This window comes from Carcharhinus amblyrhynchos, chromosome 7, assembly GCF_965287045.1.
Source record: "Carcharhinus amblyrhynchos chromosome 7, sCarAmb.v2.hapA, whole genome shotgun sequence".
Classification (NCBI taxonomy): domain Eukaryota; kingdom Metazoa; phylum Chordata; class Chondrichthyes; order Carcharhiniformes; family Carcharhinidae; genus Carcharhinus; species Carcharhinus amblyrhynchos.
The window spans coordinates 57,433,651-57,460,013 of NC_137330.1; the positions used below are offsets into that span (position 1 = coordinate 57,433,651).

The following is a 26,363-nucleotide window of genomic DNA, read 5'->3' on the forward strand; positions in this document are numbered from 1 at the left end:
GAGGAAACCGCTTCCTCTCTGAACTCTGCCAATGCCATTTTGTTAAATGTGAGGTGGTACCATAAAAATTAGTCCCAGTTTAGTCTTTATGATTCATTAGTTTGCCTGTCTTTAGGTAGAATTCTTGTCTATCAAGTGACTTCTGTTGAAGAGTTTCACACAAACAAAACAAAGGGCCAGGTCATCCTGAGCAATTTAGTGGTATCAGGCCATTGATTGGCTCAGGATGAGCGTTACAGTCAGGCATGAAGTAGCTCCTGTCTTTTCCCACTCTGTATTTGTTAGCAGCAGCTTTTTAATCACAGACTGTGCATGCCAATTCAGCGAATGTTCAACTGTTTCAGTGCTGTGATTGTACAAGACAAGCACAGACAGGTTTTCTCGTAAGTTATTAAGAGTAACGAGAATGGTGTTTATTATACTTAACACCCAATCTAAGTAAAAATAAAAAATGCTCCAACTGTCTCACACATGCATTCAAGAGTTCATTCACACACACACACACACACACACACACACACTCGTGATATAAAATGGGAGGGTAGATTGAGCAGTTTTTAGAAGGTCAAAAGTCAGGTCTATATGGATTTGGCAATTAGTGCCTTGGATGGTTTCATATTGGGACCAGTGATCTTTCCAAATTCTGAGATGGGATGATTTAGAAATGTTGGCAAACAGTTTCTAGTTGATCTCCTGGGGTCAGCAGTTGTCAGGTTGGTTTTAGATGCTGCACACAGTGCAAAAATTGGTCAAACAATAGACAGGGCTCAAGTTTGCAGGATGGACGGAGAGAGAGAGAGAGTGCCTCCTAGAGAACTACTTTTTTGATATCTCTTCTTCTGTTCTTTAAACACAGAGGTTTACTTGGTTCACCAACTGACTAGCTACCCGAAGATGCATAGCATACTTGATTCCAGGTCCGCAGTTTAGTCATGATTAGATTGTAAATTCCTTTGTCAGCCAGGTTCCATTGTTCAGTGATTGCATCTAATGGTTTGATTGCTTGCAGTTCTGGTCACCACACTACTGGAAGAACGTGGAAGCTTCGGAGACAGCGCAAAGAAGGTTCACCAGGATGTTACCTGGTCTCTAAGGTGTTGACTATGAGGAGAGATTGAACAACTAGGATTGTTTTCATTGGAGAGGCTGAGGGGAGACCTGATAGAGGTCTACAAAATTGTGACAGACATAGACAGGATGTATGAAGAAGTGTCAATTAGAAGGGGGCACAGGTTCAAGGTGAGAGGGGAAAAGTTAAGGGAGATGTGCAGAGGAGATTTTTCACCCAGAGAATAGTGGGTGCCTGGAGCACGCTGACAAAGGAAGTGGTGGAAGCAGGCACATTGGCAATATTTAAGAGGCATCTGGATAGGGACATAAACAGGGAGGGAATAGGGGGATACAGACCAAATAAGGGCAGAAGGTTTTTTTTGAGTTTTGTTAGGGCATCGTAATTGGCACAGGCTTGGCGGGCCAAAGGGTCTGTTCCTGTGCTGTACCTTTCTTTGTATATGCCGAATTGCATATACAAGTGAAGTATGGATGTATTGTGAATGGGTAAAGAAACAGAGATGATATCTTTGATCGGTTCTTCCAGACAGGCTGACATCATTTTAATAAGTTTGGAATCTGTGAGGTATAGTCGTGCAAATATTTAGTCCTCTTAGAAGCTGCTGTTTTAAGTCACTGAAATGTTGTTGTTTAGTCTTTTAAAACCTAACCGGTGCTTCATCAATAAAGCTATTTCCAATATATAGTGAAACTTCCATCCCACTCCCACCTGCAAGAGCTGTCCGGCAATCAGATAATGGACAGTTCTCCAGTCCCAGTAGCACAACTGGGAGCAACGGCCACTGTTGGGAAGCTGTTAACATGCTCTGTCTGAGGCCAGAACTCTCCATTCACCTGACGAAGGTGCAAACCCCGAAAGGTTGTGAGTTTACTATCAAATAAATCGGTTGGACTTAAACCTGGTGTTGTCAGACTTCTCACTGTTGGGAATGCGGACAGTCCTCAAAAAAGAGAGGCTATGAATCTGAAATTAAAGATAAGTCTGGGGTTTCATTGGAATCAGACTAACCAGTTCTGGCAAAAGGTTTGGGGGCCCAGGTTTGTCAGGGCAGGAAGGGGGCTTCATTTGGGCACAGGGTGTGCCTACTGGAGGCATGCCCACATCGAACAACAAGACTGCCAGGTTTTAAATGGCAGCCTGGACATTTGGCCCCCAGCACTCACCACCACAGGTAAACTTCCAGTGTCAGCAGGAATAAACCCATTAATTGACCACTTCATTGGCCCACAGGTGAGTGGGGCATCCGACACTTCCCACGCTGTGGGTAAAGTCCCCGTGGTGGTAGGATCAGTCGTATCCTATTGAATGGACAAACAGGTTCAAGGTGCCAAACAGCCTATTTCGGTTCCTATTTCTTATGGTCTTATGAGAAGGCATTGCGCATTAAGTCACCATCTTGGTGCCTAATTTTGCTACACCCACACTTGCCTACTCATCTCCAAGAAATGCAGGCCCAAACATCACTATCAATACCTTTATAAAAAAACTGTGACAAGTACCCTGAATTACACTGTTATATTTCTGTTGACCTAAAACAATGGCTTATTTATTTTCAATGTGTGAAGTGGAGTCAAAATCTTCATTTCCCATAATTCACCTTAGAACTGCTATCAATACAAATAATCTCCTTCTACTCACAGCTTGTTGATATGTAGATCATGAAAGCAAACAGGTAAACAAATTAAGATGTGTTAATGTCTCCAATGTGCCTTTCAGCATTTTCACGTTGGTAAGTGCGAGAGCGATTTCTTAAACATAGAAACAATTCAGAGAAGGGTATCATTAACTAAGCTTATATGGATAGTTGATGAGGGTATTCCAATCTCAGCCATTGTGGACTAGTTCATCTGAAATCGAAGGGACCTATTGAACAACAGTTAGTGTTCACCACAAATTTAGCTATCACCAGAGTTTCCATTTGATCCCGAAAAGCAATTGCCACTGACTTCCACGATCACTACACTGCTTTGCACAGTTACTGCAGCTCTTGGCCAAATTCTTGATCCTAAATGAAATGAACGCGAGTTTTGCAAAATAAATTGCAGCATTATTTTTTGTGTGCAGAAGTCATGTACAGATTTCAGAAAATAACACATTTAATAGAAACCTAAATGTTGTCCCAGTTAGAAATAGCTGGCTGTGTCATGAGCTGATAGCTAAGAAGCCAGTGACTCAAAATGAAATGGAAAGCCATCGGCAGGGGAATAAGTGGTCATTTTTAAAATGAGAACAGGAAACGTCAGAGCAGAAAAGGAGAGAAGGAAGCAGGTAGCCAACAAAAAAAACAACTGAGCAGCAAGAACACTGTCTCCTTCACTCTAGGCCAACAGCAATGAAGTCAATTACTGTTCCTTCTCCAAGAATTTCCAACTTTTATTGGTGATTTAATTAACTTTTCATGCACATATATAGTTTTGTTGGTGGTTATTTAATTAGAAAGTATGTAGAAAATTTTCATTCATCAACATTTTCCACAAAAAGTCACTGAATACAGATGCTTATTCTATTTTCCTTCAAACTGGTGGCCTTTTGCTTTAAATGGCCAATTTTTCCTGCTCTTCCTGTCAGAAAAGAATCAATACTATTTTCTGTTCAACATCTGATGATTCACCCGAGAACAGGAACACAGTAGAGAATTATGGATATGCAGCCATTACTATCTATTCTTCATGACAAGCAGAGGGAGGTTGCACTCAGGTACCTGATTGTAACAGGCCAATTGTTGGCAGAAGTCTTGGCATTGCATGTCCTTTTGCTGGCAATTGTGCATTACACAGAAGATCCTAGTCTCAATAACTTGTATCCAATTCCTTACTGGCAAAGCAAAGTAAAATCTATCAAAAATATTAGTGCTTTGACCATTTGTGCATATACTGCTTTTTTGATTTGGCATGATTATAATATTAACCTCATGAGCAAAATAAACCCCTTCTGTCAAAATAGAATTAAACAATATTTGCAGAATTTTTTTGTAAATATTTGCTAATAGAAAAGCTGCATTATTTAAAGATTTTAGTTATTTTAAGCACTAAAGCAGTTAAAGGGAAAACAACCTAACTTTGACCAACTTGGCAATATTTTTACTAAATGTGATGCAAAGGACCCAAGAAGTAAAGCTGCCATTTAAAATGATTACTAATTTGTTGTTTCTTAAAGTTGCATATTGACAAATCATATGCTTATTCTATTTGTGTCCCTGTTTTAAGCTCTTTGTTTTATTTGAGGAGCTACTTTTCCCAGCAGTGAGTAATTGTCAGTTTAGAAATTAAAAGCAACTGCTGTAGCATAATTAGTAGCCTGTGTCTATTTTAAATTCTTTATGTAAAAGGACAATTATGATTTCTTAACTAAGCATCGAAAGCAGGAACCTTATCCTATTTTCCACTCCCTGGTGCATGAGAGCAGTGAGAGGCCAATTGTGGTGTTCCAATGCATCCTGAAATTAGCCTACACTGCACAGGCAAAGGACTGAACCTCAGACATTCTTTATCTGTTGTAATAGTAATTTTGATTACTGCATTTACTCACTGCATCATAGTAAAACATTTAGCAACCTAATTCCCAATAGAATATTTAAATATGGTTGTTTGAACTCTGCCTGATAATCAACAGAGGTCAAAAGAATTTTTTAAAAAATCTTGGGAAATGCCACATTTTAAATTATGTGCCAGCTTTGCACAAATATGCCAGGGCGATCATGGCAAATTTCTCAAACACCTGTTTGATTTGCAGGGATCCTGACAACATGGTTTAAAACACATTTAAAAACAAAGCAAGTTTGCTTCGGCATTTTAAAAACATTAGGATCCAAAAGGAAGAAAAAGGATATTGATTTGCCTGCACAGGCCTGATGTGACGTAATGGTAACTTCATATATGAATTTATTATTTCATCTGTGGTCTTGGGGAGAGAAAGGAAGCAGAATTATCAAAATGCAAGGAACTCAACTTTGACCATTTTGGTTCTTGCACGAGAATACAATTGCAAGACACTTCAGTGAAAGTGAACTTTCACTAGAAAAATTCCAAATGAATCATAAAACTTTGCCTATAAATAATTTTGTCGATTCTGCCTCAGGACTCAGTAAAAAGTCTGACAACACCAGGTTTTAGTCCAACCAATTTATTTGATAGTAAACGCACAAACTATCAAATAAATCGGTTGGACTAAAACCTGGTGTTGTCAGACTTTTTACCGTGTTTACCCCAGTCCAACGCCGGCACATCCACATCAGGACTCATCCATCCAGCTGAACCCCACTTACAAGAATTAATGAATTGCACTGAACAGAAATGAGGAACAACTTGCACTCATCTGAATAAATGTAAACTGGAAAGAATTGTAAATTTAGCATAACACATAAAGTAAGCATAATGTAGTAGCATCTCTCTTCACAGATGCTGTCTGACCCGCTGATTCTTTCCCGCACTTTGTTTTTATTACAAATTTTTCTTGCCTGAAGGATTTTATTTGTGTTAATTTAACAGTTCTGTGGAGCTTAAATGTAGTGCATCAGCTTGGTTTTGAAAAGTTTTAAATGAAACTCCTGGTATGCAAGGAAAAAGAATAGTCCTGAAACCTAGCAACAAATATAATCACTAAATAATTAACTCACACAGCAAATATTATTCTGAATCCTGATTTTTGGATCACGTGTCACCACAAATATCTAACTGAGCTAGCAGTCTGGTTATTATGGGAAGAACACTGACGTTTAAAATTGAGAATTTCTGTAATAGTAGTTTAAACATAGGAAAAAATGATGTGAGTCAGAAATTCTGAAAAGTTTCAATATTCCTTCCTTCCAGATTCTTTTCAGTATGGGCCTTTAAAACAAAATCACACAAGCAAGCCCACTGCACCTAAAAAACTGATTTACCATATTTACAAAACTGAACCTATTTAGCTAGCAATAGTAAGCTGAAGCAAATAAACATCAAAGCTTTCAATAGAGCTTGAAGCAGCAATAAACTCGAATATAGAAAGACTCAATCAGTAAAGAGACATTGGCCCAAATCTTCCAGTCTCTGGATCATCATTGTTTTAAAGGCCATACTGAAGACAGTCTGGATGAATGAATATTGAAACCTTTCAGATTTTCTGACTCACATCATCTTTTCCTATGTTTAAACTGCTATTACAGAAATTTTCAATTTTATGTGTCAGTGTTCTTCCCATAATAGCTCCACTGTTACCTCAGTTAGATATTTGTGGTGATACGTGACCCAAAAATCATCATGGAGACTGGATATGTGACGGAAGATGTGTGTCAGGGCTGTCAGGAGTGCCTGACACCCAGATCTACATGGGAATTGTCTGGGAGGTTTAATTGTCTGGGCAATTCTCCTGGGACGCTGCATGAATGTCTGTGAACTAGAGTTGGTGACATGGGACAGATCCACAGTACTTAACAGGATAAATTAATGCGAAAAAGATAAACAAATGCAGCTGAGGACTGAGTGCAGAGTTTGGGAAGTGAGGGAGTTTAAAGTGATCAATTTCTTCCTGCAAATGTTATCTAGTTTGTAACTGGCTGTAACTGGAAAGTACTGCATAATAAGTTGGTTTCTTTCTTTCTTCCAGCCTTCGATCTCTCTGTAATATGTTTACCTCACTGAGTAGAGTCATAGAGACATGCAGCACGGAAATAGCACCTTCAGCCCAACTCATCCATGCCAACCAGGTTCCCTAAACTGAATTTGTCCCTTTTGCCTGTGTTTGGCCCATATCCTTCTTAATCTTTCCCACCCATGTACTTGCCCAAATGTATTTTAAATGTTGCAATTGTACTCCACCCCACTATCTCCTCTGGCAGTGCATTCCATATATGTACCACTCTCTGTGAAAAAAGTTGCTCCTCAGGTCCCTTTTAAATCTTTCCATGCTCACCTTAAACCTATGCCCTCTAGTTTTGGGGGTCAGAATCACAGTGGGGGGAGGGGGGGGTGCAAATAATTGGTCACTTGCATAGTGAGCAGTTTCTCCAGCGCTATCCAACTGCTGCTTAGAAATTAATTTTCTCCACAGCTTTCAACACTTCTCCAGATCTAATTCTCCTTCCTCACTCAATCAGAAACTGCTCTGGACAACAGACCTGCAAGTTTTTCCAAATGCAATTATTCAATTATATGGTGTTTTAAATGTTTAATTTTGAATTGTGTATTAATATGATTTTTAGTCTAAAAACAAACAGCAAAAAAACATACTGATAATCCTTAGTAATTCTTTAATGTTATTTTAGAAATTTATTACGAACTGCTGGATAATATTGATGTCTTAAAATGGTATTCCAGCACATTAACCCTCATGAAGAACATATCACGAAAGAAAACAATGATAGCACTTGTCTTTTTCAGAAGTTTTCATTCAGCACATACAAGAAGGTGAAGTGCTTACAAAACAAAATCACAAAATAGATTTGTCAGCTGAGAATAGGCTTGAATACTTTTCGCCCTTGATACAGAAATGATCTAAAATTAGACTACGCCAACAAAAATTTACATCCACTTTGTAAAATGAATTCATGTGACCATGTTAAATTTAAGAACTACTGTGCAGAAACACTACTTCTTATGGTGCACTATAACAAAGGCTGAATGTTTAATCTGACCTTTTACATATAGTGGTAAATTATGCAACAGAGTGACAAATCAAACTTCAAACCACAAAATCAGGCTTATAAAGTCATGATTATTATACGGTTGTTGACAACAAATGTTGATTTCTATCTAAATGACTTGTTTTCCTCAATTTGTAAGCGCTCTGCATAGCTTCATATTCTTTGAGGATAAACTACTTTTAGTGAAACACAATGGTAAGTCTGTGCGCAACTGCATTAAAGCTGTAATTATTACATTAAACATCTTCATTGAAGTCTAAGGAAGGGATTATCATGTCAGATACTTTCTTGTGTATTGATACTATATTAACTTTAGGTCAATCTCACTGGCCTGGAGTCAATGCCATTGTCAGTACAAAATGAAGTACAGGGAGTCACCAGAAGAATATTTACAACACAAAAAAAATCATAGATTTTCTGTTCTTTGGCTGGCACATACAAGAACAATAACAAATCCAAAAGACTGGTGCCAGAAACCAAAACCTTTCAACATTTGTTTCTTGCATACAGTGTTCCAAAAGCGACGAGTAATTTTAGTATTCTAGTGCAAGCAAGTCCAAATTCAATGTAAGGATCAGTTGACTTGTAATTTTTGCATTGCTGACAAGTAGCTGCAGAAACTTGATGAATACTTTTGCAAATATAATTTACCCTGTACAAGACGGAAGCATTTTTCAATCGTAGTCTATGCCCAATTGCCCTTGAGAAGGTGGTAGCAATCAGCTTTCTTGTACCACTGTAGTCCATGTGGTATAGGTACACCCATTGTGCTGTTAGGCAGGCAGCTCCAGGATTTTAACCCAGTAGCAGTGAAGAAATAGCAATATGGTTCCAAGTTGGTTCGGAGGGGGACCTGCAGTCTTGGGTCTAATTAATTTCTGTTCCCACAGTAAATAGTCTAAATTCATATAAAATCAAATCGATTTGATTAAATTTTCTCCTGCAAATGACTCACAGGTCAGCTTTCTTACATCAGGCAACCCTAAATGGACTGAGAACTCCTGTTTTCAAACTGATGTGACCTGTGAAGTCCTGCTAAATATCAAAGCATTGTGATTAACATATTGTTTATTAATATTTTGTAACAAAATGTATTTGAACTCATGAAAGAAAAGTAGTGTGCTGCTCACCAAATGTAATTTCTGTGGTCAATCACACTATTAAGAAATGAAAACATACGAATTTCAGAACTTACATCAGAATGTATACAATCACCAAAATATACTACAAAAAATCCAAGGAATTAAGTGTGTGAAATTCATATACTTTCTTTTTTTTATTTAAAAAATGGAAACAAAACTAAAATTAAGAAATAAAACTTTTATTAAAATTGAGGGGAGGATCTTATCATTACATAAAAAGGGCTCTCGGACCTGCTGAGCATTTCTCACTAAACTATGTAAAGAAGCAAATGAGACTTGGTTTTTTTTTAAACCAGAGCCGTAAATACACAAGCTTTGCTTAAGGGCTACAGCTTACTTATTATTAACTTATTAAAAAGGACCACCATGAATCAAGTAATTAGAGGCTAGTTAACCTAACATCAATAGTGCAGAAAATGCTTAACAGCCTTAATGTGATCTATCAATGCTTTTTTTATTTAAAAAGTGCCAAGTCCATAAGGAATGGTTTTAAACAGGTCATGCATTAGAAATCCACTAATTCTTTGAAGTGCATGAGGAGTAACCAGTAACTATTGACAAGGTTTTCCAACGGCACCTGATAAAAGTTCCACAATTTCAACTTAGGGAGTTATAATTCATGAAAATAATACTTTAGCTGCCTGGACTCTAAACTGGTTTAGTAACACAAAGTAAAAATGGAACAGTGAAAGCGGTTGCTCAAGGTCTATTGCAGTTTAAATCATCAAGTTCTATTTTTTCTACTTCCTTGAGTGTGTTTTAACCTTTCCCAAATTTCATAACAAGTGTGCCCAAATCCAGACTCACAAAAATATTGTCCGTTAATTGTGGAGTACAACTGATCAGAGCACGAAGTTGTTCCAAGGTTGAATTGATACTTAAGTGCTTGGCTCAATTAACTCAACAGTGCTTTAGGTTCTTAGAGGTTTGCCTGTGGTTGACCACTCTCTCCAGAGATTAATTGGATTTGGTAGAGTTTGCAACAGGGAGACTAGAGATGGTCTGTCAATGACCAAAATGGTTTTTCTATATTCCACGTTTTATGCTCTTATTATTCCACAATAATGCCAGATAACAGCATCAAAGGAGCAATTTAAAATTTGCAGCAGAAAACATGAACTGAATTGCTCCAATCTAATTCATGTAAGCTATCTAGATCACTACAGAAAATTCAGTGTGCTGCTGTGGGGAAAATTTTACTTATTCAGTTAAGAGGAGCAGCAATGTAAAAGAGCACAATTTGAAGTGTTCCAAAAGTCTACCAGGGAAGGATGCATGATAAAACCTGGGCAATATGCAAAATAGAAACACATTTTTAACACAGCTTTTCAACTACTGTAATTATTTTTCCTTAATTTTTCCTCAACGGACATTTCCTACTGTTCACCGCTGCGCATTATTTCTTCTCATCAAAGCATACACTTTACAGCTTTCTCCGCAGTTTCAAATTATTAATGTGGCTCCATAGGTGGTCTGACAGCGCACGGAATGAGAAATCGATATAGATCTCAATTTGGAAAAAAGTTTTGACCAATTGAAATAAAATGATATAAAGTAACTAAACATTTTTCTTAAATATTCTGCAGACTTAATCCATTAACCACTGAAAAACATCCCATGGGTGAGTATCCCATGACGTCCAAAGATGTGCGGGTTAGAACATAAGAACATCAGAAATAGGAGCAGGAGTAGGCCATTTAGCCCTTCAAGCCTGCTCCGCCATTCAATAAGATCACAGCTGATCTGAAGTGGATCAGTTCCACTTTCCCACTTTCTCCCCATAACCGTTAATTCCCTTGTCTGTCAAAAACCTATCTACCCGTGGCTTAAATATATTTAGCGAGGTAGCCTCCACCACTTCAACGGGCAGAGAATTCCAGAGATTCACCACCCTTTGAGTGAAGAAGTTCCTCCTCAACTCCGATCTAAACTGCACCCTCCCCACCTTATCTTGAGGCTGTGCCCTCTAGTCCTGCTATCCTTTCTAAGCAGAAAAAAATCTCTCTACCTGTACCCTAAACATCCCTTTCATTATCTTATATGTCTCTATAAGATCCCCCCTCATCCTTCTAAACTCCAACGAGTACAGACCCAGTCTATTTAGTCTCTCTTCATAGGCCAACCCCCTCATCTCCGGTATCAGCCGAGTAAACCTCCTCTGCACTCCCTCCAAGGCCAAAATATCCTTAAACAAGTGCGGCGACCAAAACTGCACACAGTATTCCAGTTGCGGCCTCACCAGTACCCTGTATAGTTGCAGCAAGACCTCCCTGCTTTTATATTCTATCCCCCTCGCTATAAAGGCCAGCATCCCATTCGCCTTCTTGATCACCTGCTGCACCTGCAGACTGGGGTTTTGCGACTCATGCACGAGGACCCCCAGTTAGGGTTAGGTTGATTGGCCATGCTAAAAATCACCCCTTAGTGTCCTGAGATGCGTAGATTAGAGGGATTAGCAGGTAAATGTGTAGGGATATGGGGGTAGGGTCTGACTGGGATTGTGGTTGTGCAGACTCAATGGACCAAATGGCCTCTTTCTGCACTGTAGGAATTCTATGGTTCTATGATCCCAAGACCTACAGATTCTGAGATCTGTATTTTTAAGTTTAAACATTTTCAGCAAGCACTAAGTTCAGTGATTTTATTTAAAGTTGTTAAAATATTCAAAAATGACCACAGGTAGAGAAGTTTATTAGTGTATTTTTTACTTTATTCTTTCATGTGGGCATCGCTGCCAAGGCCAGTATTTATTGCCCATACCAAATTGCCCTTAAACTGAGTTGTTGCCACACCATTTCAGGCAGCAGTTAAGAATCAACCACATCTCTGCTGGTTTCCTTTCCTAAAGGACATTAATGAACCAGATGAGCTTTTACAACAATCGACAATGGTTTCATGGTTACTGAGATGGTCTTTTCAATTCCAGATTATTAATTGAATTCAAGTTCTACCAGTGCCTTGCTGGAATTTGAACCCTCGTCACCTGAACATTAGCCCGGGCTCCTGGATTACTGGTCCAGTGACATTACAACTACATCACCATCTCTCTTCTGGCTATTGAATTCCAGCAGCCAGTAATGCTGATATTTATTCAGCACAATCCTTCTGTTTGGATGCAATGCTGAAGATAGAAAATGGCTGAAATTGAGCTTTAAAGCAATGAAAATCAAGTTGTGGAAATGTTGTAACATCTCCAAATGGAGCCAGGTGATAGGCAAAAAAATCTTGTTTTTTCCATGAATGAAATATGGTATAGAAACTGAAGTAGGGAAAAGGTGAATGCAATTTGTACCTGAAGGGAAAGGGTTAATGGATTTTGCATCTAGAATATGTCACAAACATAACCCTTCCTCAAGACTGATCTCCTTTAGATTATACTGCTCCTGGCATTAATATAAGTTATTTGTTCATGTCTTACATGCTTTAACGCTCATTTTTATAAAGACCGATAGTTTAATGTGGCTGTTATTTTGTAGACTTTGCAAACCTTGCCTATTTGAGTTAGTTGGACACTGTTACATAGATGATAGTTTACGATACCGGCTTCTGACAGCTGCTGGTGGCAGCTCATGATACCGACTTTTCACAGGAAGAGTCCTGCTGGGACAGGCACGATCGCACAAGTAACTTCAAAGACAGGGATGCCGGTACTGCTGCAGAAGGATTTTGAATCGTGACCGGATTAAGCCTCTGTCATGACTGCAGCTACCAGCTGGACTGTGAATTGTGATTAAATCTGGGGCTGTTTCACGACCAAGGAAGGAAGACCCAGAGTTCTGGCCAGAATGGGAAATTTAGTATCAATCATGACACAAGTTTCCCATTCTGGCCAGAACTCTGGGTCTTCCTTCCTTGACACAAGACTCAATGTATAATTGCCCACTTGTGTTTATGTTCTATGAAAAGTTTGGTAGTCCCTGCTTCTCCCAAAGCTCTTGAATGAACACCAGAGTTTTGAAATAAAAACCACTGTATTTTGACTCACTAACAGTCTCAGAGGTATTATTTTACCAACAACATTTGGTGCCGAAACCCGGGATCTGTTTGCGGGCTTAGGTTGAATGGCCACAATCTGGGTACTGGAATAGATCACCGAACTTAATAGGGTGAGTCAAACTGCAGTGGGGGATCATCTGTGATGAGAGTCTGTGATGAGAGATTGTGAGAATGTGAAGGAGGTCTGAACTGAACATATACAGACAAGGAGGCATTTGTCTTTAAACGCCCAGCCTTAGACCAGTTGTTAAGAGGGGAAATCCCCCACGTGATGGTCAGGAGTTTTGAAGAGGGTGTAAAAGGCTGGAGAAAGATGCCTGGAGTGTGATGTTCAGACATGAGTGGAAAAGAGACTGTTAGTGATCACCAGAGTTGAAGGAAAAACCAGCTTAAGTTTAAGTTTAATAGTGTAATCTTAATAGTGTAAGTTTACTAATGTGAGCGGTGGTACGGAGGGCACTGATCACCCCTGATAAGTATTACCGGATTCTAAGAGCAGCCTAGGAGTGGGAGAGCGAGATGGGAGAATAGAAGACTCCAGGTGGTGAGTATAAACTTATCTATGTTATGGCAGGGTCACAAGGACAGTGGGGACCCCGGCATCCCTGATATACTGAGAGGGACAGATTCATTAAACAGATGAGAAAAGGGGGTGGAACTCATCTCATCCATTAGACCAACAACGAAAATGGTTGGAAAGGGAAAAGAAAGACAGAATTAAGAAAATTGGAGTTCTCTTAATTCACCAATTGGCTGGATTAATTGAACATGTCTCAGTCTTAGGTAAGAAATGGGCTGATGATAAAGCAAAAATCAAAATGTTGGAATTACGCAATAGAGAGCTAGAAAAGAGAAACCAAATTTTTGAGAAGCATCCGAATTTGGGGAGCGACTCTTTAGAGTTTATCAAGAATGTTTGGGAACGCCTGAACCTGCCGGAACAGATAGCGCCTTTTTACAAGCATTTAAAGACGGGCTGTCACCAGTTCACCAAAAAAATCCTTAAAATGGGAATTCTTAGTATGCAGAACTATGATGAATTAGTAGAATGGGCATCTGGAATTAAAGATGGAACAGATGAGAGACCCTAAGGAGAAATCTTAGGTTTTGTATTTCAGTGTGTTTGTGGGATCTGGTTACTTGTTGAATGTAGGTGGTTGTTGTTGTATTAGATTGAGAGCAGGGGTTGTTTGTTCTTGTGGAGTAGTTATTGCAGGCAATAAATGCAATGCTTTACACTTTGTTTTATCTTCAAAAGGGACTGAGGAAGTGTTATAACTGTTGAAATTTTAAGTACAAGATTTCTTGAATTTACTTCTGTTTTGAGTTTAATTATAGTTTGGAAGAAAGAAGAACGAAGGCAGCTGTCTTAATCTGTTTTCTTAGTTTCTTTCCATGTTTTATTTACATCCCCAGTTCAAAATGTTGGATTTGAATAAAGGATGATGTCAGTTGAATGTTGGAAGCTTCCATGTGTGTCTGTGTGTGTTTAATAAAGTAGTTGGGATATTTATGTTTTTGTTTTTGTTGTTTTAAATGTTTTAATGTTCTTTCCCTAATTGTGATTTTACAACAGTGGATTTGATACAGGGTTTAAGTAAAAATTGGAAAGTAAACTGAACTTTCAAAGTCAAGGTATATAAATTGAAGTTTGAAATAGCCAATTTATAAATGGGAAATTGCCTAAACTTATAAGAGGTAAATAAATTTAATTTTGACAAATAAAAGGTAATGGAAATAAAGTCTGCATGTGTTTTGTGTTTCAAAGAGGGATGTATTGAAACATGTCCTCAGTTTATGATGTAACTATTTGAATGTGAGACAACGTTACAAAGTAATATCTGTTTGTTTTGTGACTTTCCCATACTGAGTAAATGTTATCTGTGGTAATCCTCATGTTCACATGTAAAGTTTGTTGATTCAATGTATAAAAATGCTAATATATTTTTCTGAAAAGTTAAGGGCTCTGGAGAGTGTCAATGACTTTACAACAGATAACAGTATTTTGCCTTGTATTTAGTTATTTGGGTTTACAAGAGTTAAAATGCTTAAAGGGGAACAAATAAACCATTTGTGCAAGTTATGTTATTCATAAATAAATTGGTGATGGAAGAGTTTCCTCTATAATTTGTTAAACTGAAAGGAAAACTTTTGAATTATTTTAACTTGTACCTTAGTTCCATTGTGTTAATTGGGTCATAGACGAACATAGCATGTGTATGCTAGATGATAGATTTTAAGCTGTGACTATGGAAGTTTAAATCTAAAATGGCAACCGTGACAAAAGGTGTTTATTATGCAAATTTGGATCATTTTTAAATAACGAATACTTCAAAGAGTTAAACCTAGCTCTTCAGCACTTTTTGGGTACATGACCCTCCAAAATCCAAATTTGAATGTTATTTCCTTTTGCATTTGTATCAATGATTTATTATTGTCCTGTGCACAATTCTGAACCTAAAATGGGGTTTTAGAATATGTGATTATTTGTATTTGTAGTGTATTGTTGTCTGTAACTTCTGGAATATCAATATGTTGTGGGGATGTATTATTATTGTGCACGCCAATGTTTGGGCCTTGCTTGACTGTTGAGTGGCTGGGGAATTCCTGATAGACACTGGTCCTGAGTTTGTGATCCATCAGGAAGGAAGGTGTGTGATCTGTGTGCCTCCAGTGTCTATACACATCGCCAATACACAGAGGTCGGTGTGGCAGCATCTGACTGGACTCTTATCGATCAGGGGGATCAAGTCCTGATTGATTGATTGGCAATGACCAAAAGGGGCATGAAACCGAACCAGGAACAAGTTACAAAGATGATGACCATCACCACTGACAACCACAGTTGGAGATCCACCACACCGAAGAAGGAAGGAAGGATGACCAAAGCCAGAGTGCCAGACCAAAGAACTATAATACGTAGAGGACGACCAAGACGCACAGATAAAGGCCAGTGTTTGCTTGGGTACTTGCCGGTCACACAAAGTTAAGTCAAGGTCTTGTACTGGACTTGAACTTTGGTGTTTTCCTGTAAGATAACTTATTGTTGGTTGAGTGGATGCTTATTGATTGTGTGGGCACAAAGAACCCCAAGTTTTTTAACTGAGGGTGGGCCCATATGCTGGTAACATTTGGCTTTGGATTGGTCATGGGGCCATGCTTGGGCCTCGCCTGACCAAAAGGGGGGGAGTGAAGTAAGGAAAAGGTGAATGCATTTTGTACCTGAAGGGAAAGGGTTAACGGATTTTGCATCTAGAATATGTCACAAACATAACCCTTCCTCAAGACTGATCTCCTTTAGATTATACTGCTCCTGGCATTAATATAAGTTATTTGTTCATGTCTTACATGCTTTAACTCTCATTTTTAGAAAGACCGATAGTTTAATGTGGCTGTTATTTTGTAGACTTTGCAAATCTTACCTATTTGAGTTAGTTGGACATCGTTACACAGATGGTAGTTTACGATACCAGCTTCTGACAGCTGCTGATGGCAGATCACGATACCGGCTTTTCACAGGAAGAGTCCTGCTGGGGCAGCCACGATCGCACAAGTAACTTCAAAGACAGGGATGCCGGTACTGCTGCAGAAGGGTTTTGAATCGTGACCAGATTAAGCCTCTGTCATGACTGCAGCTACCAGCTGGACTGTGAATCATGATTAAATCTGGGGCTGTATCACCAACAAGGAAGGAAGACCCGGAGTTCTGGCCAGAATGGGAAACTTGTGTCATGATTGATACTAAGACTCGTAATTTATAATTGCCCACTTGTGTTTGTGTTCTATGAGAAGTTTGTAGTCCCTGCTTCTCCCAAAGCCCTTGAAAGAACACCAGAGCTTTGAAATAAAAACCACTCTATTTTGACTCACTAACAGTCTCAGAGGTATTACTTTACTGACAACAAAACAAAAAATAATTTTAACAGATTTTCTACTTAATTTTATTTATTTTTGAGTTCAAATAGTATTTTAGGTGCTTATGTCTATAGATTAAGTTAATTTTTATTTGCACTGGATGCTGGTAGTATTTGAATGTAATTACAATGCTAACATTAGCTGTAGTATCACAATGCATGACCTGAAAATATACACCTTGTGGACCAACAAAACAGATATTTTCGCGGCCTCATCGGAAGTAGAAAAGGGTTAAATGCCAAAAGCGTGTATTAAAAAAAAACTAGTGGACACAAGCCTCAAAGTAAATTCAACAGATCCCACTTATGATCTTGAAGTTGACAAGTCAACCTGAGCAACCATTTGATGAATTGCAGTACATAATTACTACTTCAATCCATTTTGAGCATATATTGCCTGTTGAACACTTACTTAGGGAATATAGTGTTGAGTCCAACTACTTCTGTGGGGTCTATTTTCAAACACGTGGCATAAAAAGTGCAGAAGTTCTCAGCAGCAGCAGCTCCAGGACAAACAGAACTCATGTTGGCAGAGCTTAGGTATATCAGTAAAGATACACTTTCTTCACTACCCATGCTGAAAGTAAGTTCAGGAAGAAACTTGTATACTTAAGTGGTTGAGGTTGGAGTTTGCTTTAGGTTGCAATCATCCAAAATCAGAGAAACCACTGCTTGGATTAGTGCAAATTACATGCAGCACAAATCAAGTTTCTCCAGTCTTTGTGACTGGTTTAAAACAACAAGGGGCTAGAAGTCAAGCTAGCCCACAGAACTTACCATGCCCCCAATAAAATTAATTATCATACCAATAGCCCCATTTCTGGCCCTTTGAAGAGGCTTTTAAAATTGAGCTTTACTTTTTAAACACAAGAATACAGATAGGCAACTTTTAAATGAAAAAAAAGCTCATTTACTAAGAAAGCTACATTATGAGAGGCACAGTGGTTAGCACTGTTGCCTCACAACGCCAGGGACCCGGGTTCAATTCTGGCCTCGGATCACTGTCTGTATGGAGTTTGCACGTTCTCCCTGTGTCTGCATGGGTTTTCTCCAGCTGCTCCGGTTTTCTCCCACACTCCGAAGATGTGTGGGTTAGGTGGATTCGCCATGCTAAACTGTCCCTAGTGCCGGGGATGAATATAAGATGTGGGGTTTTGGGAATGGCATCTGGGTGGGATTGTGGTCGGTGCAGACTTGATGGGCTGGATGACCTCCTTCTACATTGTAGGGATTCTATGATATATACCCAATGAAACTAGCAACTGGATCTACATAAAGTTTTAACGTCATTTTCAGTTCTTTAAAGTATGATTATTCACATGTGACTGACTGGTCTTATTAAAGATGCTTTTTTTTCTGTGATAGGTCCACGTTCAATTGTATTAATAAACCTCATCTCATAAGACCTCATCACAGCCTTGATTCAGACATGCACATGAACTGAATGCCAGAGAAGAGGTAAGATAAGACTAGCTGTCCTCAATACCAAAGACAACATTCATCAAAATATACCAACAAGAAGCTCCAGCAGAACTGAGGTCATTGGGAATCAAAGTGAAAACCTAGTTGTAGTCGCAGACTAACCTCACTTAAAGAAAGATGGTCATGGTTATGGGAGCTTAACAATCTCAGCCCCAAGATATTACTACAGAAAAGAATCCTTGGCCTTTCAGTTGCTTCATCAGTAACTTTCCTTCCATTATGTCAGAAGCAGAGATATTCACTGATGTCCAGTATTCAACTCTTCACAACTATGCCAACAATTAAGCAGCTCTTGGCAGCCTACAGTAGCATCTGGATAACATTCAAACTTAAACTAATGAGTGCAAAGTTATATTTGTGCCACACAAGTTTAAGCAAAACTTTAAGGCCTTAATCTTGACTCTTAAATATACCACAATGGCCAAGTTCCTCATCATCAAACTCTTGAGGTTCACCATGGCCGAAAATCTGAATTGGAACAATCAATTCTGTGGCTATAAGAGCAGTGCAGAGACAGAATTTACTTCAATGAGTGTCTCATCTCCTCATTCCCTCAAAAGTACTATCCATAATGAGGCTTAAGCAAGAGTGCAATGGACACACATCACTTACCTCTACGTTTGCAACTACACAACATCCAGAACAGAGAAGAGTAGCTCGCAAGAAACCTGTTTCTGGAATCAATATCTACCACTACGTATAATCTGCAGGATGTAGTGCACAATCGACTAATTTATTTTGAAAACAGCTTTCTCACAAGCAACTTCCACCACCAAGACAGATCAGAACAGTAGTATGAAAACAGAAATCATCTTCAAGTCTGTCTCCAAGGCCTAAATCATTCTCATTTGGACACACAGTGGTGTTCATTTATTATCACTGGGTTAATAACCAGGAATTTGTACCTAACACAAGTAGTGACACCATCATCACTTTATCAATGAAACAAGGATATTCAACAAACATGCCCTTCCCTGTATTGCCAAAGCATAACAGATGGGAGTTGGTCATTCAGCCCCTCAAGCCTGCTCCACCAATCAATAAGATCAAGATTAATCAGATTGAAGCCTTTAACGCTTATTTGATGTCTACTCCCAGAAACCTTGACACCCTTCTCAATCAAAAATCTGTTTAACTCACCCTTGAACATATTCAATGACCCAACCGCTACTGTTCACTGGGGAGAATTCCAAACATTAACGACTCTCAGAGAAGAAATTCCTCCTCATTGCCGCTTAAATGGGAGACCACTTATTTTTAAAACTGTACCCTATTGTTCTAGATTCCCCTGAGAGGAAACATATCCTCAGAATCTACTCCTCAGAATGTTACATGCTTCAATAAGATCACCTTTCATTCTTCTAAATTCCAATAAGTATAGCCCTACCTGCTCAACCTTTCCTCATAAGATGACTCTCTTACCCGAGGTATCAACCTGGTGAACATTTTTGAATTGCTTCCAATGCAATCCTTCCTTAAATAAGATGACCAGTGCATTGCAAAGTTGTGGTACTTTTACACTTCAACCCCTTTGAAATAAAGGTCAACATTCTATGTGCCTTCTTAATCACTCAAGTACCTGTATGTTGACTTTCTGTGATTTATGTACAAGGACACTCAAATCCCTCTTTGCGCCAGCATTCTGTAGTCTTTCTCCATTTAAATAACATTCAGTTTTTCTATTCGTCCTGCTAAAGTGGACAACCTCATATTTTCTCACATCGTACTACATCTGCAAATTATTGTCTAATTCATTTAACCCATCTACATCCCTTTGCAGATTCTTGTCTGCCTCACAATTTGCTTCCCCCCGTACCTTTGTATCATTAGTAAATGCGGCTACATGACAATCAAAACCTTTATCCAAGTAATTAACACAGATGGTAAATAGAAGAAGCCCCAGTACTAGCACTCTACTAGTTATATTTTGCCATTCTGAAAATGACCAATTTATTCATACTTGTTTCCTGATAGTTAGCCAATCCTCTATCCACTCCAGCACCAGAAACTCTTATCGTATGCAAGAATTTATGTTGCACCTCATCAAATGCCTTTTGGAAATCCATTTACATGACATCTACTGGTTCCCTTATATCCACCCTTCTTATTACATCATCAAAAAGCTCAGATAAATTTGTCAAACACAATTTCCCTTTCACAAAACCATGTAGACTGCCTGATCACTTTATGATATTCTAGACGTTCTGCTACTTCCTTGTTAATAATGGATTTTAACTTCATACCAATCTCAGAAGTTAGGCTAACCGGCCTATATTTCCTGCTTTATGTCTCCCTCTATTCTTGAACAGTGTTTGTGGTTTTCCGATCCACTTTCTAGGAGAGGGTATTTTGAAAGATTAAACCAATGCGTCCACTATCCATGCAAGCTCTTCTTTTAAGACCTAGGATGCAGCCCATCGGGTCCAGGGAACTTGCCAGCCTTAAGTTCCATCGGTTTTCCCATTACATTTTTTCTAGCAATAGTAATTGTTTTAAGCTCCTACCTCCCATTGACCTCTTGATTTTCTACTGTTCTTGGGATGCTTTTTTTTGTCTTCTATTGTGAAGGCAGGTATATGATACTTGTTCAAAGCCTTTTCTCATTATAATTCCCTACTTTCATCCTCTAAGAGACAAATGCTTACATGAACTACTCTTTTCATTTCTATATAATACTATAAGTTTTATGTCTATGTTTATATTTCTTGCTAGGTTTTAGACATCCTTTGCTAGTTTCAAAACTTTGTCAATCTTCTGGCCTACCACTAATCTTCATGGCATTTTATATCTTTTCCTTCAATTTCATATGGCCTCAACTTCTTTAGTTAGCCACAGATAATGCACTAATTTTTTCCCTTTTGAAAGCTTATTGAGAGTTATGAAATATCTCCTTCAATTTCAGCCTATTTGCCACATTACTACCTTCCCTTTCAACTTATTTATCCTGTCCACTTTAGTCACCTGTTTTCATATCCTTATAATTGCCTTGATTTGAATTTAGAACATGAGTTATGAACCCACTCACTTCCAGACTGAATATGAAATTTTATCATGTTATGGTCAGTCTTGCCGAGAGGCATTAATTACTCATGTCTCATTATACATGACCAGGTCCAAAATAGCGTGTTCTCTGGTAAGTATCAGAACATACTGTTTTAAGAAAGCAAGGTTGGACAGAATATATGAGAAGTCCTGCTCAGATTAGATCAAGAAATAATGGAGGCTTGCAAGAATGGTGCTTCATTCATCATGGGTGGCTTTAAGCTCACAGTGACTGGATGAATCAATTGACAACGGTAGCTTGGAGGATGAATTTATGGAGTGTATTCAGAAAAGGTTTTGAACAAGTATCAGATACCTGCCTTCACAATAGAAAGCAGTTGATGTGGTGTATATGGGTTTCAGTAAAGCGTTTGATAAGGCTCCCCACGGTAGGTTATTGCAGAAAATAAGAGGCATGGGGTTGAGGGTGATTTAGCGGTTTGGATCAGAAATTGGCTAGATGCAAGAAGACAAAGGGTGGTGATTGATGGAAAATATTCATCCTGGAGTTCAGTTACTAGTGATGTACCGCAAGATTCTGTTTTGGGGCCACTGCTGTTAATAATATAAATGACCTGGATGAGGGCATAGCAGGATGGGTTCTGGGTTAGCAAATTTGCAGATGACACTAAAGTCAGTGGAGTTGTGGACAGTGTGGAATGATGTTGCAAGTTATAGATGGTCATAGATAAGCTGCAGAGCTGGGCTGACGGGTAGCAAATGAAGTTTAATGCAGAAAAGTGTGAGGTGATTCATTTTGGAAAGAGTAACAGGAATACAGAGTACTGGGCTAATGGTAAAATACTTGATAGAGTGGATGAGCAGAGAGATCTCAGTGTCCACGTGCATAGATCCCTGAAAGTTGGCACCCAGGTTGATAGAGTTGTTAAGAAGGCATACGGTGTGTTAGCTTTTATTGGCAGATGGATTGAGTTTCGGAGCCATGAAGTTAGGTTGCAGCAGTACAAAGCTCCAGGGTGGCCGCATTTGGAGTATTGCGTACAGTTCTGGTCACCGTGTTATAGGAAGGATGTGGAAGCATTGGAAAGGGTGCAGAGGAGATTTACAGGATGTTGCCTGGTATGGTGGGAAGGTCTTATGAGGAAAGGCTGAAGGACTTGAAGCTGTTTCGTTAGAGAGAAGAAGGTTAAGAGGTGACTTACTAGAAAGTGATCAGTGGATTAGATAGGGTGCACAGTGAAAGCCTTTTTCCTCGGATGGTGATGGCTAGCACAGGGGACATAGCTTTAAATTGAGGGGTGATAGATATAGGACACATGTCAGAGGTAGGTCCTTTACTCAGAGTAGTAAGGGCGTGGAATGTCCTGCCTGCAACAGTAGTGGACTCATCAACATTAAGGGCATTTAAATGGTCATTGGATAAACATATGGATGATAGTGTAGGTTAGATGGGCTTTAGAATGGGTTCATAGGTCGGCGCAACATCAAGGGCCGAAGGGCCTTACTGCGCTATAATGTTCTATGTTCTATTGCCACCAGTAGTCTCTTTGCATTACTATTTCTTAGATCTATCCAATTTGATTCTATATCTCGATCTTTTGAACCAAGGTAATTTTACACTACTGTACTGATCTCATCTTCTATTATCACAACTAACCCATCTCCTTTCCTTTCTTCTTCTCTTTTCAAAATGTCAAATACCCTTGAATCTTCTGGGCCCAGTCTTGATCACCTTGCAAACACATCTCTGCAATAGCTATCAAATCATACTCATTTATTTATATTTAGTTTTTTCTTTAGTTTATTTATCATCATCACAAGTAGGCTTACATTAACACTGCAATGAAGTTACTGTGAAAATCCGCCAGTCGCCACACTCCAGCGCCTGTTTGGGTTCACTGAGGGGAGAATTTAACATGGCCAATGTATTTAACCAGCAAGTTATTTGTGCCATCAATTCATCCTTCCTGTTACAATTGTTCTGAACATTCAGCTAGAGTTTTTAATTCTATCTATTCTGATGTAAATTGCAGGGGCATACATGTTTATCCACTCAGAGCAAGGCAACTGTGTAAAGTAATGATAAAGTAGTGTGTGACAGGAAGGTATAAAGTTTCCAAATCTCACTTAATGTGAACCTTTTCCCCCACTATTTAAAATCCTCTCTAGAGCCCTTATTATATGACTCACTAATACTCTGGTCCTTACATAGTTCAGGTAAAGATCGAACCAACAGTAGAGCCCCCACTTCCCTCACTACTGGTGCCAGTGCTCAATGAATTGAAACTCAAACCACACCAATCTTTAGCCACGTATTCAACTCTCTGATCTATTTATCCTATGCCAATTTGCATGTGGCTTAAGCATCAATCCTGAGTTTACCTTTGTGGTTTTCTAATTTATCCCCTAACTGCTCACATGCCCTTTGGGGACCACTTTCTTAGTCCTACTTTGATTATTGATGCCATGGACTACAACAATTGGATTCCTTCCCTCCCACTCCCAAGATTCTCGAGAAGTCGCATCCTCCTGTCCCTGATCATGGACAAAATTCATGTGCCTAAATTGTCTCCTGGAACAAAGTGTCCAGATAATGTTCTCCCTTCCTGATGCATTACAGTTTGTGAAGTTCAGACTTCAGCTAATCAACGCTGAACCAAAGTTTCTTAAGCTCCAGACAATTAATGCAGATATGGCTGTTGTGGGTCATGCAGGTGTCCACTAAACCACATGCTACAGCTGCTACACATTGCCTATGGTGTTTACGGTGTTTATCATATTAGATTTAGAAATATCACTCAACAATTTGATGGGTTCTATCAAATGGTTTAACTTCATGCCACTCAAGTGTCAGGCAATGGCCATCGCCAGTGAGAGAAATTAACCTTTGACGTCCAATGGCATTACTATTAAGGATTTGATTTATTGTCACATGTATTAACATAGTGAAAAGTATTGTTTCTTGCACACTATTACAGACAAAACATATTGTTCATAGAGAAGGGAATGAAAGAGTGCAGAATGTGTTACAGTTATAGCTAGGGAGTAGAAAAAGATAATCTTAATGCAAGCTAAGTCCATTCAAAAGTCTAACAACAGCAGGGAAGAAGTTGTTCTTGAATTGGTTGGTACGTAAGCTCAGACTTTTGTATTTTCTTCCTGATGAAAGAAGGTGGAAGGGAGAATGTCCAAGGTGCATGGGGTCCTTAATTATGCTGACTGCTTTGCCGAGGCAGGTGTAAGTGTAGACAGAGTCAATGGATGGGAGGCTGGTTTGAGTGATGGATTGGGTTACATTCACAACCTTTTGTAGTTCCTTACAGTCTTGGGCAGAGCAGGAGCCATACCAAGCTGTGATACAACTAGAAAGAATGCTTTCTATGGTGCTTCTGTAAAAGTTGGTGAGAGTCATAGTGATGTACCGGATTTCCTCAGTCTTCTGAGAAAGTAGAGGCGTTGGTGGGCTTTCTGAGCTACACTGTCGACATGGGGGGACCAGGACAGGTTGTTGATGTGGACATCTAAAAACTTGAAGCTCTTGACCCTTCTACTTCTTCCCTGCTGATGTAGACAGGGGCATGTTCTCCTTTACGCTTCCTGAAGTCAATGACAACCTCCTTCGTTTTGTTGACATTGAAGGAGAGATTATTGTTGCTGCACCAGTTCATCAGATTCTCTCATTCCGGTACTCTGTCTCATCACTGTTTGAGATCTGACCCACTACGGTGGTGTCGTCAGCAAACTTGAAAATTGAATTGGATTGGAATTTGGCCACATAGTCATAGGTGTATAAGGAGTATAGTAGAAGGCTGAGAACACAGCCTGGTGGGGCACCAGTTTTGAGGATGATTGTGGCGGTGGTGTTGTTGCCTATCCTTATTGATTGTGATCTGAGAGTTAGGAATTTCAGGATCCAGTTGCAGAGGGAGGTGCCAAAGCCTAGGCCATGGAGTTTGGAGGTGAGTTTTGTAGGAATAATAGTGTTGAAGGCTGAGCTATAGTCAATAAATAGGAGCCTGACATAAGTGTTCTTGTTATCTGTGTTCCAGGGGTGAGTGCAGGGCCGAGGAGATGACTTCTGCTTTGGACCTGTTATGGCAATAGGCAAACTGTAGTGGATCCAGGTAGTCCAGGAGGCTGGAACTGATTCATGCCATGACTAGCCTAACAAAGCACTTCATAATGATGGATGTCAGAGCCACCGGCCAATAGTCATTAAGGCACGCTGCTTGGCTTTTCTTTGGTACGGGGTGATGGTCGTCATCTTGAAGCAGATAGGGGCCTCAGATTGTTATAAAGAGAGGTTGAAGATGTCTGTGAATACTCCCGCCAGCTGATCCGAGGAGGTTCTGAGTGTTCGTCTGGGTACCGCATTCAGGCCATTCACTTTCTGTGGGTTTACCTTCAAGAAGGCTGCTCTGACATCTGCAATGGTGACCCTAGATACAGGTTCATCCAGGGCTTCCAGGGTGCCAGGGTGCAGGGCATGCTCTTGCTGACCTTTTGTTCAAAACCGGCGTAGAATGCACTGAGCTCATCAGGGAGGGGTGTATTGGAGCCAGCGATTTTACATTACTTCAACTCATAGCCTGTTATGTCTTGTAGACCTTGCCATAGTCAGTGAGACTACCCCGAGACTCTAGCTTTGTCCGGAACTGTCTTTTGGTATCTTTGATGGATCTTCTATCAACATCCTGGGGGTTACCATTGACCAGAAACTGAACTGGACTTGCCGTATTAAATACAATGGCTACAAGAGGAGGTCAGAGACTAGGAATCCTGCAACAAATAGTCCCCTCCTAACTCCCCAAAGCCTGTCCACCATCTGCAAAACACAAGTCAGGAGTATGATGGAATATTCTCCCCTTGCCTGGATAAGTGCAGTTCCATCAAGCTCAACACTATCCAGGACAAAGCCTTTCATTTGATTGGTACCCCTTCCTCAAACATTCACTACCCCCATCACCAACTCACAGTGGCAGCAATGTATACCATCTAAAAGATGCACTGCAGGAACTCATTATACATCCTTTGACTGCATCTTCCAAACTCATGATCACTACCATCTAAAATACAAGAGCAGCATATACCTCGGAACACCACTTTCTGGAATCTCACTTCCAAATCACTCACTA

General features: G+C 39.4%; 1 protein-coding gene across 5 annotated transcripts in view; it reads right to left on the reverse strand.

Moving 5' to 3' along the window:
* supt3h (SPT3 homolog, SAGA and STAGA complex component) overlaps nt 1–26,363 on the reverse strand; it is a 430,545-nt gene that overhangs the window by 304,788 nt on the left and 99,394 nt on the right. The window lies entirely within an intron of this gene.